The following is a 19,643-nucleotide window of genomic DNA, read 5'->3' as shown; positions in this document are numbered from 1 at the left end:
GACGCTGCAGTGGGTGCTGGGGCTCTCCCAGTCCCATCTCTAGTAAGACAAGTCACTGCTGTCTCCCATATATTTGGGGTCCTGCAACCAGATATTGGACTTCTGGATGCTTTTCTACCTCCTCCTTTTGGGTCTGGGGGCTGGGGGTTCGTCCCAGCTTGACATCAGCCCGGTGACCCAGCAAAGAGCTCCAGGAGGAAGGAGTCCCATCCCTATATGGAGCCCATGCAGCCACGCACGCCGCTGCACCGCTTTTTAAATGCTCGCCCCTGCAGCAAGGAGCCAAAGGGGGAAATTTCAGCCCCTCCACAGATTCCTCCTCTGCCGTGTTGTCATTGCAAGGCCAACAGTGAGGACAACGTGCCCGGTTCCCATGCGGGAGCCCAGACACCACAGACAGGGAATCCCACCGCTCTGGCATTTCCACGCCTGTTCTCAGACCATTCGCCTCTCAGCCTTTGCAGAAAATAAATTCCCCAGCCAGGCTGAACTCGGATGACAGCATCGCATGCTATATATAGCCACGGCAGATCGCCGCTCGAACCAGGGCCACACATAAACAAACCGCACGGCGCACAGTTCCCTGCGTGGAGAGGGGACGGGCGAACGAGCCGCACGTGATGGAGGAGCCTCCCACCCCTGGCTGCTCAAGGCTGGGGGTGCTTTTAGATCCTGCACCTTCTTTTAATGCCTGGATCTCCCTCGAGGGCTCGGCTGCTGGCATAATCCGCTGCCCGAGCGGGTTTGTGGATGAAGGATGTGCTGGAGGGTGTTGAAAGCAGAACACAGAAGGGCTAAGGGAGTTGCCAAAGGTTGTCCCGCAGGGCAAGTGGCATCCCCTGGCTTGAATTACACCTGCTGACTCCCAGCTTGAATTAAAGACGATGTTGCCATCACCACTCTCGCGTACCACCATGTGGGGCAGGAAAATGCCAGCACGGCCCTACTACAGCACCTGCCCACCCCTCCTGCCTCTGCTCCACGTCTCCCTGCAGTCCCCCTGCTTGCACCTAACTGCTCCTCTCCCTGCCCGACCCCTCTGCCATGGGGCATGGGGCTGCACAGCCTTCATGGGGCTGCGTGGGCCTGGATGGGGCTCTATGGGGCTGCATGGGTCCGGAGCAGAGGAAAGAGGGTGTTGGTGTGCAGTGGGGACCCACACCTGGCACAGCTGGCAGGACTTGCCCCCCTTCCCCAGCTCCCCACTCGCGTGAGGAAGAGGCAGAGGATGCTCAGGGGGAGGCTCTGGAGCATCCAGCAGCCCAACGCTGTCCTCTGGAGCAGAGGGACCGGCCAGCCTGGGGGGCCATTTGCAGCCACAGGTCCCCAGCGTCTCGCCTTGGCTCTGAGGAGAGGTTGGGGGTGGCAGAGGGGGTCCCTGCCCTCCCCTCCGGGCACACCCACATCCCCGGATGGGGCTCTCTGCTGCAGTGCAGCAGCTCCAGCCCCGATCTCTCCCCGGGGAGCTGGCAGAGGGGATGCCTGCCTTCATCCTTCCTTCATCACAACACCCTCCCCGGCTGCTCCAAACCCGGCTGCTGGGCCAGCGAGCGGGATGAGCGATTGGGAAGAGCAGCAACTTGCTCCTCTCCTGCGTGGGGATGCAGCCCTTGGGCCTGGGCATCCCGGGGAGCTGATGGCAGTGGGGCGGCTTTGCACCCACAGCCCCGGCAGCGTGCACCCATGGGTTGGGGGTTGCAACGGGTGCGGGGGGGGAACGTGCAATGCTCGCGTCCTCGTAAAGCCGGGGAGGCATCGGTGCCTCCTTGGGTGAAGTCCCAAGCGGGGAGCCCTGTGGCGTGACGTCCCCCCCAGCATCCTCCCTCCCTCCCCACCGCTGCTGGGCAAGGGCCACCCAGCACCGAGGCAGATGACATAATTCCCAGCAACTGCACGTTAATCACTCGGCTGCCAGCAAGCTCCTTTGCTTGAATCCAACCCCCATCCCCAGCCACCGCTCCCCTCCCTGACATCACAGCAAAAAGAAATAAAGAAATAAATAAAAGAAGCTGAGGAAGAGGCAGGGGGGCTGGGGGGGGGAAGGAGGGGGAAATAACCTGATCCTGCTGTGCACTGGCAGACAGGTCTGCCCCCCCCCCCCCCCCCCCCACCTTGCACTCTATTTTTGGGTGCTGTCACATCAAAACGGCCCCGCGGGGCCAAATCCAGGCAGCTGTGACTTTAGGCACAAACAAGCTTCCCTCCCCTCCATCACACCAGAAATCGGCGCCGGCAGCCCATCCTCCACCCCCAAAAAACTCCCCCCCCCCCCCCAATTATATCTGGGTGGGTGATTCGGGCAAGCGAAGCTCCAGCATCAGGTCCGTGTCGTCGTCGTGCCCCCCCCCTTGCTCTCCGTGCACCCCACATCTCTCCCACCCTCCAGGGACCCCAACCTTGTCACCCCCCCCCCCACCCCATCCCACGTCTCCCACGTCCCCCCGCCCTCCCCCCGCCCCCCCCCCCCCCCGCCCCAGTACCGCTTCCCAGTTGCTCCCAGTTCCTTCCCCACCCCGAGCCTTACTCTTGGCGGGGATGCCGGGGGCGGTCGCTGGTCCCCGGTGGGCAGCGATGGGATCAGGCGGCGGTGGCTTCGCAGCCGGGTGGCCGCTCCCGTCCGAGGGGTCTCAGCTCATTTTGCCATATGACACCAACACACACACACACACACAGACACACAGACACACTCGCAGCCACGTTTCCCCCCCCTTCTTGCGGCAAAAGGCGGCCACCCCCGACCCCACCCCCTGTCAAAGCAGCAGCCTAACAGCGAGGAAGGGGAGGATGGAGGGAGGATCTGCTCGCCTTCCCTTTAACTCTTCCCTTTCCACCCCCCTCCCGCCCCAGGACAGGGCTCCACCGGGTCAGGCCATGTCCCTGGCTGGGGATGGTGGGATGCTGCATGGACCCCCCACCCCAGCACCTTCGCCCACAGGGCCCTGGGACAGGGGACATTCAGGGTCCGGTGGTGCCTTGGCTCCGTCCCCCGCAGCCTTGCCGTGTCTCATCACTCTCTGTGCCCCAAAAACAAGAGCTCTCCCAATACAGCTGAGCCCTGACATTGCCCCATGCAGTGGGTCAGGGGAGGTGTGGGGCAGCTCGGGGCCACGGCTGGTGTTTGGGGGGGCACGGGCTGCCCCATGGTGTGTGGCTGGGGGTGGAAGCCATGTCTGTCTGGCCGTGGCCACCTTGAGACCATGTAAAACACTTCTGGCCCTCAGTCTCCCAGTCCCCCATTCCCAAGAGCACCCCCCAGCCTGAACTCCTGGGGTCCTCCAGTGGGGTTGGGATGGGGAAATAAAGTCAAGGTGGGAGATGAAAGCTGCTTTTCCCACCCCACGGAGAGGCCAAGGACCTGAGCTAGCAGAGGGGGTAAACGCCCCAAACTCCCTCTTACACAGATTAGCTAGAAGAGGGGCATGCAAATGACAGCTAGATTTGGCCAAGGACTCAAACTGAAGGCAGGGCAGCTCCTGACAGTGACGTAGCATGGATTTGCCTTCTCCAAGGAGAAATGCGAGGTGCCAGAGAGAAAAGGAAAAAAAAAAGCTCCTGATGCTGTCCATGGAGAGGAGCTCCAACACATGGCGAGGTCGGCGGCACATGCCCTTGCTCCTAGCCTCGTCCAGCGCTGGAGTTGCCGCAGGAGGGTTAGGTCTGCAAATACACCCCCCTCGCTGGTCGAGAGTGGGAGAAAAGGCAGAAGGTGCTGCCACAGATTTCTGCTGCTTTCCGGTGAAACGGCAGGTCAGGTAATTAATTATTCCTGCTAATAGCGCCGGACAGGCACACATGACTGCTCCCACAGAATTATAGGCTGCGAGCATCTCTCTGCATAGGTTGATGCTGGCAGAGCTCCAGGGGCTGTGTGTGATCTTCCTTGGACGGAAAGGGAAACCGAGAACCTCTGACTTACTTATAGGCACCTCTGGGGACAAAGATTGGAGCCTGGGTCAAAGCTGTCTCTCCTGTGGGTGAGACTCTGCTGCGTCCGAGACTCTGCTGTGTCCCACCAGCCCCGCCAAGCAACGGAGCAGTGCAGGTCCTGCATGGAGGACCGGGTAGTTCTTCTGGCTGTTCAGTTTGGCAGGGCAAAGGGAGAGAGCAGGGCTGCTGATGGGGGATGGTGAAAGTCGAGTCAGAGGTGACTGAGACAGCCCTGCCAGAAGTGAAGACGTGCCCAGGACCCAGCAGGATTACCCCTGTCCGTGCTCACAGGCAGCCTGGTCTCCTCCGAGCAGGGTGGTGCAGCGTCTTTCAGGGGATGTGCAAGGCTGTCTCACATGTGAGCTTCCCACCCTGCAGCCAGCTTCAGATGAACACCTCCCCAGTCGTCACCCAGCCACACTCCTTCAGGACTGAGCACCAACGCTGAGACAGATGCCCCCAAGGGGAGGTGGGCTCCACCTCCCCTCTCTGACCCTCCAAGTGGCACTGGGGTGCTCCTGGACACCCTAAGGGGATGGGAGGGGGTGAAGAGGGGATCTGCATGTGTTCCCCCACCTGGGACACATGCCTAGGCTGGGGCAGGGCCAGTTTTGTAGCCGAGAAGATGCTCCGACAGTGTTGCAGCTGCACCGCGTCAGCCCAGCATCCTATCCCCAGCAGCAGCTGTTCATGGGCACCCAAGGAAAAGCAAAAACAGGACAATATTTCCCCCAACAATCCCCAACTATTTTCAGTTCAGGGGGTTTCCAGAGGGTGAGCTGAGTACAAAGACACCCGCGCAGATCAAGGGCCCAATGGATGTACCCTTGGTGGCTGGAGCAAAGGACGGGTTTTTGCAGGGTCCAGACCTCCGTGAGGGCTGAGAGCCCTTCACCCGCTGTGTCTCCCCACGGAGTCCATCCCCACTGCAAGGCATTGCCTCCTCCAGCACGGGTTAAAACTCAGCGCCTGTAGGACACTTCACATGGTTTGGGTTCCCGCAGCACTGTCCTCCTCTCCCCTTTCGACTGCTGAGCCTTTTTATAAGGATTATTTTAGGACTAGCATTGGGGCAGCAGGTTTTCTGCTCTCCTTTTCTACGCCGCTGTTGGTCCCTTTCCAAGAAGTGCTTGCAGATGTCGTCGTTTTCTACGTCAGGCCAGGACGAGCGCTCTCTCCAGAGGACGTTTCCCTGCCTCTGCCCCTTGTCCTCATCACGGCCCTCCTAACATCTTGAGTGGACTGTGTTTTCCCTCATTTGCTGAGTGTTTTGTGCGCCTTGATGTGGTTATCGTGCTCCAGCCGTCAGATTGTAGCAAGTCCCAGGGAGAAGGTGCCAACTTTAACATATGCCTGAACAGTTCTTTTCAGACATATACAAACTGGAACAATGCCTCGCTGAGAATATGCTTGTTGATGCAATTTGCCAACTGTGGTTTCAGATCTGCTCTTTTCAGCAAGTACCAACTATTTGTAGACAGTGCAAAATCTTGGCTAGCTGGGGACCGATGGGCACTCTGGAAGTCTCTCTCCAGGCATGGAGGAACTAGCAGGGAAGTCAACCTAGGGCTGAGTGAAGGCCTGCATGAGTATCACAAATAATGTTCAGATCAAACACTTTGCCTCCAGGAACCTCAGTCATTTTTCTCTTTGCTTTAGGAAGTGGCCAGCACTGCACAGTTTCCTTACCACATGAACCATGAACACCTTCTCACCTTGTGGAAGCAGGACTTTGCTCAGCCCCTCACATCTCCTGCTTCAAACATCCTCCAGTGCTTCCCCCATCAGCGGCGCTCATCGTTCGGGTAGGACAACATTAGGACATGACTTTAGTGCACACAGACGAAAGGCTGCCTGGCACAGAGTCCCCCCAGAGTGTCTCCACTCCAGCATGTCCTTGGAAACAGGATGACAAACCTCAGCTTGTAGCTGGACCCTCCCTAACTTCTTCCCATGGATTTGCAGACACCATGGCAACGTTTCAAGGAAGGGTTGGAAGAAGATAACAAGGTGGGTTTGGGGCTGTGTCTAAGGAGATGGGCAAGAGGTGTTTTCTCACCACCATCCATTAGGTCGCAGCTCTGCCCTTGCCTGTGTGTCTGCCTTCAGCTTGCAAGCTCCCCGGGCAGGTGTCACGTCCCGTTCTTCACTGATGCAACACCCTGTCAGCTGGTAGCGCTGGATGTGGAAATGTCGATGAGTCGCTCCAAAAGCAGGAGGGTCAGCGCTGGAACTGCCCGTTCTCCGTGGAGGAATGCCAAAGGCATACATATTTAAGACAGCAAATAATCAAGAGACTATTGTTCATAGCAACCTCAGTGGAAATATTTTTGTGTGTGTATGTGTGTGTGTGTGTATGTGCTGGCATCCAATTTGGCAATGGTTACTCAGAACAAGTGGGCGGCCTGTCCCTTTCTCTCAGCTGGAGTCTCCTCCTCCTCACAGGGACCCAGAAGAGGGATAAAACTAGAGCAGATGGTTTGGGGGTGCTCAGAAATACCAATGCCAAGGGCTGTTTCATCACCAGCTAGAGCTTCATGGTGTGCTGAACATGCTCAAGATCAAAGAGGTCTCTGCAAGGAAGGGGGGATGCAGGAGGCTGTGAGCAACCCTTGGAGATATCGATGGTTGCAGGTTTTGGTTGGATTTTGAAGAGAAGGAGCAGAAGTGACGACCTTTGGGGTATTGTGCAAAGTATGGGGTTTTACATCAAATCTTCTCTCCCCAAGTCCAAGAGAATTTGAAGCACTGATGCCAAAGGGACACTGAGAGAGGCCATGCTGGTTTCTCTCGGAAAAAGTGTCCAGAGCTTTCTCCAAGTGAGAACCCAAGTTTGCAAGCCCAGAGACGGGCATGCTCCGCATTATCCCCTCTTCGAGTGCCACATGAGATCGGCCACTGTCCTTCAGTGGAGAAGCTCCCAGGCTCCCATCGAAAGCTTTGCTGCTGTTCTCATCCTCACAGACGTGAATGGAGAGGTCTGTCCTAACCTCTATCCCCCTCCACAGCTCCCGCCATTTTGTTTTCTCCAAAGCAACCCGCCGCCGCTAAAATCAGCTGAGATGAAACTGAACTGGCTCCTACACACCTTGGGAGCTCAGGCAGGGTTTCTTCCCACACAGTGTCTTTCACCCAAATTAAACAGCTCTCAGCTGAGCTCTGCCACCCGTCATGCCAACCCGCAGGCAGAGCTCCGTTTTGGCAGCTTTCAATGCGTTTGGGTTCATGTTTAGTGGGGAAAAAGTGGGGACCTTTTTTTTATGTGAATGTGTTGCAAGGGGCGCGCAGTCAAGGAGGCCGCAGGGCCACCCTTGAAATCACGCTGGAATCAGTGGGAGGCTTAAAGTTGTTGAAGAGAGTAAAGACCTGGGTATCGAGGGCTATTTTCAGACTGTCTACTACAGTGTTCAGTGTTCAGGGGGACAAGGATGGATGTAGACTACCTGGTCCCCAGGGCTGTGTCACTCCACAGGGAGATTTCACTGAGATGCTGGGTTTCCGCAGTAAAAATAGCCTGTAGACCTTGATACAGCATCGAAGAAAATACCAGCTGATGTTACAAGGACTTTGCTGGCTTGGGATTGAGCTGCATAAAGGCACCCAGCTTCAGACAAGTGAATGCACTTGCTCTTTGGCGGTGGTGTCTGGGCGTCATTCAGCTGGCCATACCTTGGGGTCTACATCAATGCCAGGTGAGCAGCTCTCCAGCCTGCATTGGCTGTATTGGTTGGAGCTCGGTTCAGTGCCCATGCCCATCTCTAATAGCACTGTAAGTGTCCTGGGGTATTTGAGGCACCTACACAGAGCAGGTAGATGTGGCATAGGGTCTCTGTTAGCATCACTGATGGTGGCGATCCTTGATGGAGACTGACTGTTTTCTCTTACAGCTAAGATATCAGCCCATATGAGCTGGCACCTGCGTTGACAAGTGTTTAAGTCCACCTATTTGAGGTGGGAAACTGAGGAGCTTTGGCCATCTCAGCTGCCTGTGCTGGAGACATCAGCATGTTCCTGCCCATATCCACACTTGTTTCAGATGTCCACAGCCAGCTTTCATATCAAAACTGCTGCACAGAGGACTGATTCCTGGGGTGATTTTAGCAGCTCTCCCCTCTTCCACTCCACCATACCTCTGGGTGGTAAACAAACATCTTCCATCTCTGTGTTGCATAGGCTTCACCCTGGGCTCACCAGATCAGCCCCTTCAGCAAGGTGGAAGTCTCTGGCTCCTTGCCACAGAAAGGCTTTTGGGAGAAATCATCATTAACTGGTTTTCTAACTCGCTTTTCAGGGAGGGTAGCCTTGGCTAGCAGACCCTCCAGCCCCTCGCTGACTGCTTGCCAGAGAACAGCCTGGGGGAATGACCTTAGACTCAAATTGCATTAAGAAATGTCCTCATTAAACAAGGTTGTTCTCAGTGCCAGAGTTTACAGGCATCCTAGGCAACCGCCTTGGGCTTTTTCCAGTCCTCCAGGGAGAAGCACAGTCCCCAGAAATCAATAACTGAGTTCTTTTGAAAGTCAGCTGGACTTTGGCTTGATCTAAGCCACTCTCTTCTGTGATTTCACTCTGCTGAAAAGAAAATAAGGGGCCCTAAATGAGAGCCCTGGACTCAAGTGGCCTGAAGAGAATCAGCCCTGACCCTCTATCCCATCACAAGAGGAAGGCTTGCTTAATGCCCGCCGTTCACACCTGTGTCCCCATCCTTCTGGCCACAGGACTGGCCAGTGCCCCCCTACACAAAGCCAGGCAAAGGGATGCAAAGCAGGTTTTGACTGAAAATACCTTTGGTTTTTTAAGTGGAAACACCACCCCAAGGCTCTGCTGAAGAAGAGTCAATCTCTCCTTCTTGCATAGGGTGCAGCCCTGTCTTCAGATATTTTCCCTCATTCTCTTTAAATCCAGGATTTCTTTCCTGACTGCATCACCCGAAAGGATCCTTACTTCACGTGCATCCCAATAACACCCCAGCCCCTTCCCTCATCTATCTTCTTCCCCCCTAAAACATCCAAAATAGCAAACACAGCTTGCTTTTGTACTAATTCCTCTCCCAGCAGACGTTGCTCTCTCTATGTATCTGAACTACAAGTCCTGTATTTCCCCCAAGTTTAGATTAATGGACTTTGAACCCTCGGAAGGCTTTCTCCCAATGGCAATGCCCCCTGCCTCACCCTCATCCTGCATCTCTCCTGAAGGAAGATGCCATCAAACAGCAACTTCCCTAGCTCTCCAGGGAGGCAGGCTGAGGACCTCCTGCTATAATCCCTCCTCCCAGCACAGCTCACTCCTGGGCCATGTAAAGATGACTAAGGGTCCCTTCTGATGCTGGAGCACCACGTAGTCAAAGCCAAGGCTGCTATGTGCTCCTCCCCGTGGACAGGATCTCGGTTTTAAGCCCAGTTTAACAGAGGAGATGGCTAATGCCCATTTGTGTGATGAATTCACGCATAATTGTATGTAATATGCTTTAAGAGCAAAGGTAACTGGGAGGCTGTGGGATGCATCCCCCAAAGAGCTCCACGTCCCACCAAGGGTCAATCCTGCATCCTGCTTGTGTGCCCGTGGTTCAAAGGGAACAAAGAAAAATTGAAGGAAGTTCAGGAAAATGCCACATTTATAATGGCCTGAGAAACTTGATTCATGGCCAGAGATGTAAAGACATCAGTCGGGTTTGTGCAAGAGGAGGCTAAGAGGTGAGCGTGTCACGGACTGACACCGTTTGCACTGTCGAGACCTTTCTGGGGGTTCATAGCTCATCAGCGTAGCTGGGAAAAGGCACAGTGGAAGGCAATGATGGGAAGATGTAGCTGCCTGAATTCCCAAGTTCACCCGATTTTCAACAGTGAGGGTGTTTTACCAGCTGGACAACTTACAATTGGATCCTCTCCCAGTCTTTAAACTGAGCCCATCTGTGTTTCTAAGTACTAAGTTTAACCCCAGAAATTATGATCTGGACAGAAAAAATTGAGTTGTTGGCCACATTCTGGAAAGGTTCAGAGTAGACGCACATAACGACCCCTTGGAAAACATAACGAACCTATGCACCTTTCAGAAACAAACTCCAGGATGGTTTAAAATACGTTTGTGCTACGCCTAACGTGATGTAGCGACAGCTGAAGGTCACAGGCACTGTATAAATAGAAAGGAGATTTTATTGTGACACGTCCATCCGGAGCCATTGCTCTTGGGTATGCCATCTGGGACGGGAACAGGAGCCTGTGCCCTCCCACTGTAATAAAGAAAAAGAGATCCTTGTCCTTGCAAGGAGAGTAAGACAATACCGGAGCGGGGGTAGTGATGAGGTTTTAACTTTGGTCCTAATTTTACCAATTCTTAAGAAAAACCAGACATGTGATGGTGACTTTTGGAATGCAAAGTGGTCTCCTGTGGGGGTTAAATCACATGCCCAAGCAGAGAGAAGGGAGGTTTTCACCCATAAAAAGTGTTTTCTATCTATTGGAGCGTGGCTTATAATGACTGTGCTTCTAAGTTGGGTACCTCAATGTCCCCATTAGTAGGGGTGACTGGGGGTCCCTGATGTCCTTTAGCACGTGCTGGTGGGACTTTATACCAGTGTCTGACAACGTGCTATCGCAGGCCTTTTCTGGAGATGGCCAAGACCCTGCTTCATGCAATTTCTCTGTGCCATCCGTCAGCTCCCGGCACCCAGCCATTTGTCTGCACCCTTGGTTTGTGCCAGAACGACAGCTTTTGGAGGTTGCCTGCAAAAACCAGTAACGGTCACTCCAGCAACAACCTATGGATGTCCTGAAAGAAGGGGAGCACAGGGGAGCCATGGGGGAAGAAATGCTGAAATAGTTTAGCAAAACCAGAGAGGGTGAAACACTGAGATGCAGGAGCTTGCGCCAAGGAGCCCACCTGAACAGCGGGTGGAGGTCTTTGCTGGTGCAGTGCTCTGCAGTTGCTGCTGCTCCTGAAGCAACGAGTTGAGGTAGCTGCGGAGAGAAGATGAGACCTTCACTTTCATTGCTTGGCATCAAAGATAACTCGTGGTATTCATTTAAGGAAAGCAATTTGAGAGGGACACAGGCTGTAAATCGTCAGATGTCATTGCTGGACAAGAGCCAGAAAGTCTCTCAGCTTTGTCTGTGTGAGGTCCCATTTCATCTAACAGGGGTATCTGCTTCACCGATGATGGCAACAGTGTCATGTCCTGTCCCATGATGGGGTGAACCCCAGCGAGACCCAGGACTGGGTTAGGGAGCAGAGATTTGTGTGTGCTTGGTGAGGACCTTTTCTTTGGAGACCTGACCCCCACTTGGGAGCAGGTCCTCTGACAGCTGCTCAACGCTGCCTCCTCCTCCTCCATCATCCCACCCTCGGGAGGTCTGTTTGCACCACAAACACGGCTCAGGAGCAGCATCCTTCCCTCCCCCTCCCCCCCTTTTGCAAGATACTGGTTGTCTGCAGCAGTTTGAGCAGGAAAGCAGGGATGACTCCCCAGATTACTATTGCCTGCTACTGTGGTCTGGAGGGAACTTGCTGGTCTAGGTGGCAGGCTAAAGAAGACCTTAAGGTGAGGGATGCCACAGCCACGGCTGAGCAATCAGGAGCTTCAGCAGCACTAGATGTGCCAGATGTGCTCCAGCTGGGTCTTGCTCCTCCCACTTCAATACAGACTTGCTGGGTTCTTTTGGGTTTTTTTAGCAGGTGACCAGGGTGAGGTCTGTAAGTCTCGTGAAACACTGAAGCACGTAGCAGTGGCCTGTTGGAAACCCGTGGGAATAAAAGGAGGAGGGTGCCAGCGCTTCTCTGCAGTGTGGAGAGAGTGACTGTTTCTTCCCCTCCTTGAAGGAAAACTCGGTCCGTGGCATTATAACCGCAGGAAGGAATATTTTTGCTATCCTGCTATGATTGCTGATATGGTATTGGATTGTGCGATGGGTCACACCTATTGATCACAGCAGGCTGAAAAAGAAACAACCCATAAATATCTCCTGACATCCCCAGCTGTGCCAGAAATCCTGAACAAAGGACTCTTGGGAAAGCTGTTGGCATTTCTCTGTCCCTCTCCTCTGGAAAATGCTTGGGACAGATTTGGCTTAAGCCAGATGACTGGGGCTCACTAAATGTTTTTGCAGGTGTTTTCTTAGCAGGGCTGAGTTATCTCATTCCTTAATCCAACCCTTCCTGGAGGAACATCACCAGCCACATTGGAATGAGGCGTCGCTACCGATGCTCAGCCCCGTTCAGTTCCCATCCCTGCTCTTGCTAACACCGAAACTAGTACGTGGGCAGATGGTTAAGAAAAGAAGGCAAAGATGACTCTCCTGTTCCTTCACCAAAGCTAGTCATTTCTTGTGCTGAATCTGGCCTCGGAATTAATGAAACTGCATCATTTTAGCAAAAAGAACTGTAATGAATGTGTGCCAAGGAGGATAAGTGGGACAATTTTTGGATTGTGCTTTCTTAAGGAAACTCAGCCCCAGATGGTTCCAGGGTGGAGAAGCAAATCACGGTCCCCGCAGAGCACCAGGGACCCATCCAGAGCTTCTGCCAAGATGCAGCAATGGGAAGGGTCAAGAGACTGTAAGAGACGCTGTGGGGAGCAGCAGTGCCTGTGATGCTGGGGGTGAAAACAACGGGAAAGGGGCAGACAGACATACAGCTAGAGCAGATGGGACAGCCTCCCACCCAGCCTGGCTGGCCAGGGCCAGGGCACGAAGGGCAGCAGGCAATCCCCTCCATAAAGCATTTACTGATGCTCCACTGCATCCCACATGCTCTCTGTGGACTGACTGTAGCAAGGGGTATTTGAGAAGAGGAGACGGCCAGGCACCATGCCTCTCCTCCCCGCCTCTTTCTTCCTCTCTCCCTCCCCCTCTTTCTTGTTTTTACACGGCAGAAAAAAAATGTTCCCCACGTAATGATGATTCGGCTAACAGGTCAAGTCAAGCATGATAGATTTCATTTTCGAGCTGGGGTCAGGCGGTAAATTGCCTTAATGCTGCTGGCATAGCGATCACTGTGCTGAGAGGCTCTTGCAAATGAGGTCACCCGGCATCGCCCGGCTGCTCAGACCTACCCTTTCTGCAGGAGCAATGCCTCGGGTTGCTGGGGTCTGGGGGGCATGGCCACAAGCAAAAGAGGATTTGAGAGCAACATCATGCTTGTAACTCATGGCCTGGGAGCATTTCCCACTTTATAAGGGGCTGTGGCAGCATGCTTGCTTGATATATGAGTTATCTCTGCTGCCAAAGGCTCTGCAATGTGGTACGGGGCACACTGGGTCCTGCATTTCCATGGCAGGAGGGAGAAGGCAGAAAATAACTTTGCTAGAGCAAGAGAGGTCCAAAAGGAGAGAGGAGTTGCAGGTTCCTTCCAGGGAGTGGGGCTGGTGCTGAGAAAGCTCCAGGAGACACCCAGGCCCTGATATGAACCCAAGAAATCAATCCATCCCATTGCAGAGAGATGGAGAGTCAGCCAGGGAGGGGAAGGTTTATTTAGAGAAACAACCGTGGGCTGTCTGCCCACATCAGGCTTTTAGCTGATGATCTGCACGTGCCATATTTGGGGGCGGATGGGGGAAGGAGTCCACTATTATAAGCCTTACAGCATCTCTAACGAATCCTGCTGAAGGCTGCGGAGGGCCTGATCCAGCAGGATCCCACCTCTAGTGTCACCTTTCCTGACCTTGGCCAGGTCAGAGACATCTCCATGGCAGGTCATCCTCTCTACTTCCAGGGGTGCAGCCTGGGAACACCCAGCACGGATGGGAAACGCCAGCAATTTCTGAGAAACTGGGTCCTTTGAAGGATTAGCCAAGATTTCAAATGTGCCCAGAGATCCACATAAGCCCTGAGTATCTTCTGCCAGGGCAAGCAGGGAAAAGGTGAGAAATGGCTGTGCTAAAGGGAGGGAGGGTCTGGAGAAGCTGGAGATGTGCAGTTTCACCCACTCCTGAGCAGGGTGAGGTCTGAAACATCAATGATACGTGGGATTAATGGTGATCTGGGCACTGAATCCATTCCCTTTATGCTTCTCATCCCTCCAGAGATGGCCAGCACCTGAGAGCGATGTGAATCAGCATGGGATAATCCATCTCTTTCCTTCTCCATTTCTGCCTCCGTTAAACATCCCCTGCTCTGGGGAAGGCTCTGTCCACAGTAATTAAGGTGGATAGATCTCCTGTAGCAAAGGGCACTTCCCGGCTTGTTAACACAGGAGGACCCAGCAAAGGCATCTCTTCCTGGCCTTCAGAGAGGATGCAGGCAAAACAGTGCTGGGTATCCCGGTGGGTCCTGCTGCTGTGGGGTGCCAAGCACTCAAATACACGGCTCTGTGCTCACAGCCTTTGGGCTCCCAGGCTCAGCTGTGCTTTGGGGTCAACCGCAGCTGTTTGCATTGGAGCAGTGGGGAAGCTTTGGTGCAAGCCTGTGCTTGCCCAGGGAATGGACCTCTTTGTCCTCATTGCAGGGACTGAGACCTTCCTCTGTGGGTTCATTTGGTCCACCTTGTTGGAGCTGAAGCGTACTTTAGTATCCCAGCTAGCTGCAGCTCCTCTCAGCATCCCGCAGGTGCTTGCTAGCTGGGCTGGAGAAGGAAGGGCTGAGATGTGAGGGCTGAGCAGCCATCAGGAATTAACACATGCCCGGCAGGGCCAAAGGATGTGCTGCAGCAGGATTGTGGGATGCAGGACCGGGAGCCCACCCAAGCATGTGAACCTCCCCTGGAAGACACCCATTTTTGACACAGCTCAGAAGATGATGGCTGTTCATCCCTCACCCGTGCACATGCCTGGCACCCTCATAACCCAGCCCAACTCATCTGGAAACAAGGAGTCCTGCTGTCAGAGGGATGGGGGAGGTCCAGTGCTTGGCTTGATGGCTCTGGGAGGTGCTCCTCCTTTCTCCTCTCAGCCTTGCAGCTTTAGGAGCCAGAGGAAGGACGCTGATGGACCTGCCAGCCTCAACCCACCAGCGTCTCTTGAACCCAGCAAAAAAGCCTTGAAAATACATTCACTTCTAGGGCTAGTTTGCTCAGCCTCTTCCTCTCGTACGACACTAGAGATGCTTTTCCTCCCTGGAGTTTACCTGCAGAAGGTGACAAAAAGGAAAGAAACCCTCATTTGCAGTGTTTGCCCTGAAAACACATGCTTTGGTGCAGAATCAGCTGTGGAGCCGTCAGGGCTGGTGCTGGGTGGTCATTCCTACGTTCAGCCCCTGAGCCCATGGGCAGCAGCACTGCCAAAAAAACATTGCTCAGCATGGCTTTGCAGCTCCCTGTTCCGCCTGCTGCCTTGCACTGCCTGCCGTGCTCATGCGGTGCTGTTTGGCCAGTACTACTGGTCCTCCATCCCTCTCCTCCTGCCTCTCTCTGCAAGGATGCGCCGAGACATACCCTGGGTAAACCCAGCAACCACCTGGGATGGAGGTGGGGGAGGCCAGGGTCATTAGCGCAAAGAGCAATGAGGCCAAAAGGGCTTTCATGCCTCAGCATCTTAATTGAAATGGGTTTCCCATCCTCCCTCCCCCACCCCGACTCTTTCAGGCTCCATCAAGGCCACCCGGCTAATGGCTCTCCTGGCCCAGTGCTGTGCACTCTGCATCTCTGATGAACTGCACAAATCCCTTTAATTAAATGTCAAGATATGCAGGGGGAGGGTTTAAGAGCCCTATGCTTGGAAAGATTCATGGAGAGCTCAGTTACTGTGGGGAGGATGGAAAGCTTCGGGTAGGAAAACTGTGGAGAAAACGGGGATTCTTGACACACGGGATGAGGGCACTGCCTTAAATTTGCCTTGGCTGTGCCCAGACCTGTGCTGTGCTTCCAGCCTCACTAGATTGTGAAAGCTGAAGGATGCCATGATGCCTCTCGAATGCAGAAGAAAACCTATCTCCAAGACTTTTCATGCAATGAAACCGTTAAGCCCCCCCAGATGACCTCGGAAAGCAGCACAATTAAAACTGATAAATGCTTACAGCCAGCCTGCATCTGATGAAATACTTTGTGCTGTTTATTTGCAAAGATCTACTAAAAGTGGCCACCTCCGTGCTTAAGGTGCAGCTTCTTCATCTCTGAAGCAGTAACCAGTCCTGGGGCATCATCCCCAGGGGAGGCCAGACCCGTCCTGCGTTAGCATGACCCATCCTGAAGGACCAAAACTGTTATCATGCAGCAAAGGTCTGCCTGGCACATCCCTTCAGAGGCTTAGGTAGATGCTACCATCCTTTGTTGCTTCTCCATACTGAGTCCTCTGAAGCCACATCCTTTCCTGCGTGCCTCCCCATTAAAGATGCCCTATAAAATATGCAGTGACCGATGTGGAGAGATGCCTGATGTGCTTTCTCGCAGCTGATGGAGGGCTGGATGCCAAGTGCTGGTGCTCCCAAAGGAGGCGTCTGGATGTTTCAGTACAATTTGTCCTCCCAAGGAGGCTTGGAGGTGAAGCAGGAGAGGAGGCAGCACGGCGGGAAGCAGCAGGCAAGACAGAGGGCCGGAGGCAGCACGCATTCATCGCCTCTGTCCTCCCATGGTCCAGTGCCAACTGTAAATGTGCGCAGCTCCTGCCCCAGGCCACCACCTTGGGTGAGCTTCACCTGCTCTCTGGCTCGCTGCTTCAGCCTCAGACCTGGCCGGAGTCAGCATTGCTCCTGGGAAAAGCCTTTTTAAATCTTGATAAACTTTCAAATCTCAATATAAATCTTGCAGTGATAACAGTGGGATTTTGGAGTTACCCTGGTAGGACATGATGTGTTTTTGTCAGCTTCTGGGGACCCCACAACACAAGCCAGCTTGGAAGACAGAGAACTTTAGTGTTCCAAAATAACCATAATTCCTCCTGGAAAACACTTTAGCAGGGCTTCTCAGATGGCAATATGAACAGGCAACTGACTCCAGCCCCAGACTCCCCTCCATCTCCCTAGGCTGCAGTGGGAGCTGACACACTCCACATGCACATAGACTGAAATTCAGGTGAGACGATCTCCACCAGATCCCCCCCGTCCACCCCAGCACTCCCAGTGTGAACCTGAGGATGGGAGATCCTGGACTGTTGTTTACAGCAATGGGCACGTTCTCCATATTGCGTCACAGCTCCAGGGTTGCAACGCTGGTGCTTCCCACCCTCCCTCCCATCGCTCTGCAACTCACAGCTGATTTTCTGCTTTGATGCCTGTAATGGAGTGATGTAGGAGGCAGGAGGATGGCAGAGCGGCCAGTCCCTGCACCAAAGCAAAGAGAATGGTGCTTCTGTCTGGACAGAAGACCCACGACACAGGGAAAAGGAGACTGGAGAGAAGCATGTCCGCGCTTTGGTGAAACCCTTCAAAATTTCTGTGCTCTGAGATAAAAATTTCAGATTTTAGAAACTGCTTGCGTAGGGTGCCAGAAGGACCTGGGAAGCTGACAGGACTCCCAACACCAGTGTGTGATCTCACCCCAGGGAAAGGCATGAGGTCCCCCAGCTCAGCACCTTCACCCTCCTGGGATGCTCAGCCATGCATGGCCTTGATGAAGCTGCTCCATCTCCTCAGAACATTTTGGGGGCCTTGGCTGTATGGGGGGGCGTCACAATATGGTTCCTCTAGTGGGATCTCATTATGTGATGAGCTGAACATCTGGATTAAAATAGATCAAATAGGCACTAAATCCTAAATAAGCCTGAGAGCTCAGCAGCAACCATATGCTTCCTACTGACAAGCTCAAAAAAAATCTCTCCTCGCCATTAGCTCACACTGCAAGCAGTGTTTTATCTTCCTCCAACCCAGCTCTGAGAGCAAACCTTCCCACTCTTCCTCCCCAGCCGTCCCTGCTCTGGCCATCCGCTGAACCAGTAGCCTGAGGCTTTTCTTAGGCAGGGATGTCTGAGGGCTCATATCACATCTGAGCTCTGTTAACTAGAAAATGGGTGGGCGCTTACCCCACTGTGCAAAAGATTTGGTGATAGCAATCAAAGAATGCTACTAATAATAATCAAAGGGAGTTGAAAAAGAAAGAAACCCAGAGCTTTGTGGTTTAGCACACACACTTGGCTCACACAGGGGTTCAGCTAGCAAAAATCTTCTAGCACCATGGTAAATATTAATGTTTTGTTGCCTATATCCTTTTGGGGCCGAGGGGAAGGTAGAGGTCTAGTGGCCTCCAAGAGCAGCTTCTTCTTGGTTGGAGAACATGGAGGGTGGGATGGGCCCAAGGGCAATGCAGACACAAGAGGATGCAGGACCTGCAGAGGTGGGCAGCACGGTGAGGGAGGGGGTGCTGCCCCTCTGCCCCGCTCTGTGAGACCCCCCTGCAGCGCCGCCTCCAGCTCGGGGCTCCTCAGCACGGGAAGGACATGGGGCTGTTGGAGCGGGGCCAGAGGGGGCACAGAAATGCTCCGAGGGCTGGAGCCCCTCTGCTGCGAGGCCGGGATGGGAGAGTTGGGGTGGTTCAGCCTGGGGAAGGGAAGGCTGCGGGGAGACCTTACTGGGGCCTTCCAGTGCTTAACGGGGGACTCTAGGAAGGATGGGGGGACCTCTTTAGCATGGCCTGCTGTGACAGGACAAGGGGTGATGGTTTGAAACTAGAGGAGGGGAGATTTAGACTGGATCTAAGGAAGCAATGTTTTACGGTGAGGGTGGTGAAACCCTGGCCCTGGTTGCCCCGAGAGGTGGTCGATGCCCCATCCCTGGGAACACCCAAGGCCAGGCTGGACGGGGCTCTGAGCGACCTGGTCTGGTTGGGGGTGTCCCTGCTCTCTGCAGGGGGTTGGACTGGATGGGCTCTAAAGCTCCCTCCCAACCCAAACCAGTCTATAACTCTACGATGTTATGCTGCTCTTCCCTGGGTATCACACAGGTTGTCTGCATTGGCTCTGCAGCCTGCTAGGGCAGCTCCACGCAGGAGAGGACAACCTGTGCCCGGTCTCAGCTCCATGGCTGGGTGTAGCTGGCTCTGCTGATGCTGCATGTGGGCACAAGCATCGCTCCAGGCAGGACTCAGAGATATAACTTTTCAACATTGCTTTTATGGCTTGGTAGCACAGAAAATAAGGTATGGCCACTGCCTTTAGGTCAGGAGTTTTATTTAGCTTAGCAAGACAAGGGCTAAGGTCTTGCGAGGCCTTGGCCGGACCTTTTTTTAGCCATGGTCAAATGAGCGTTGCTGGCTGTGACAGCCAATCTGCCCAGCGGTCCGGTGATGAGCATCTAGCTTTAGCTGAGCTTTCTGCAATTGCATGGTTTCATCCTAAAAACATTCTACCAGTCAGTAAAAGTCTAAAAAAAACCAAACCAGGTATCCTTGTATAACCCGGTCTGCTGGCTGGTAAGACAGGAGTGGCAGCAAGCAGGCTGCTTGATGAGGAATGGAAATAGTACTAGTGACCCCCAGCACCAACCAGGGTGGCACTCCCATGTCCAGCAAAAAATCTGGGGTGCCGGTGATTTGCCATGATGACTCTGAGGATGGGTGAGCACGGCACCAGAGAAGGTCGGAAGCCTATGTATGACAATCATAACTTCATGATTAATGGGAATTAGCAGTAATGGGATAATTTGGACTATACATGTTGGTCTCATTACAATGAGGCTAACAAAAATGACTTGCTTTATTGTGATTTGGTTGTTAATGAGGCTAACGCTAAACTCCCGGCTCTGTGCATAAGGTCTGCTCCCTTTTTGCCTGCTGCTAAATTTTGAGTGTCACACTTTGAAGATAATAATCTGGAAATGGCATCAGCTGCTGTGCACAGGAAAATCAGGACAGTCCATGAC

At 53.8% G+C, this 19,643-nt stretch overlaps 2 protein-coding genes across 2 annotated transcripts in view; both read right to left on the bottom strand.

Moving 5' to 3' along the window:
* LZTS3 (leucine zipper tumor suppressor family member 3) overlaps positions 1-2,702 on the bottom strand; it is a 55,634-nt gene extending 52,932 nt beyond the window's left edge. Inside the window, exon 1 of the mRNA XM_064448841.1 lies at positions 2,525-2,702. The gene's annotated coding sequence lies outside the window, so the exon portion shown is untranslated. The remainder of the gene's footprint in view (positions 1-2,524) is intronic.
* Positions 1-19,643, bottom strand: part of UBOX5 (U-box domain containing 5) — a 122,941-nt gene that overhangs the window by 76,839 nt on the left and 26,459 nt on the right. The window lies entirely within an intron of this gene.

Source organism: Phalacrocorax carbo, chromosome 4, assembly GCF_963921805.1.
Source record: "Phalacrocorax carbo chromosome 4, bPhaCar2.1, whole genome shotgun sequence".
NCBI lineage: Eukaryota > Metazoa > Chordata > Aves > Suliformes > Phalacrocoracidae > Phalacrocorax > Phalacrocorax carbo.
The sequence above is the reverse complement of the archived record's forward strand: the minus strand, read 5'-3'. Positions and strand labels throughout refer to the sequence as shown.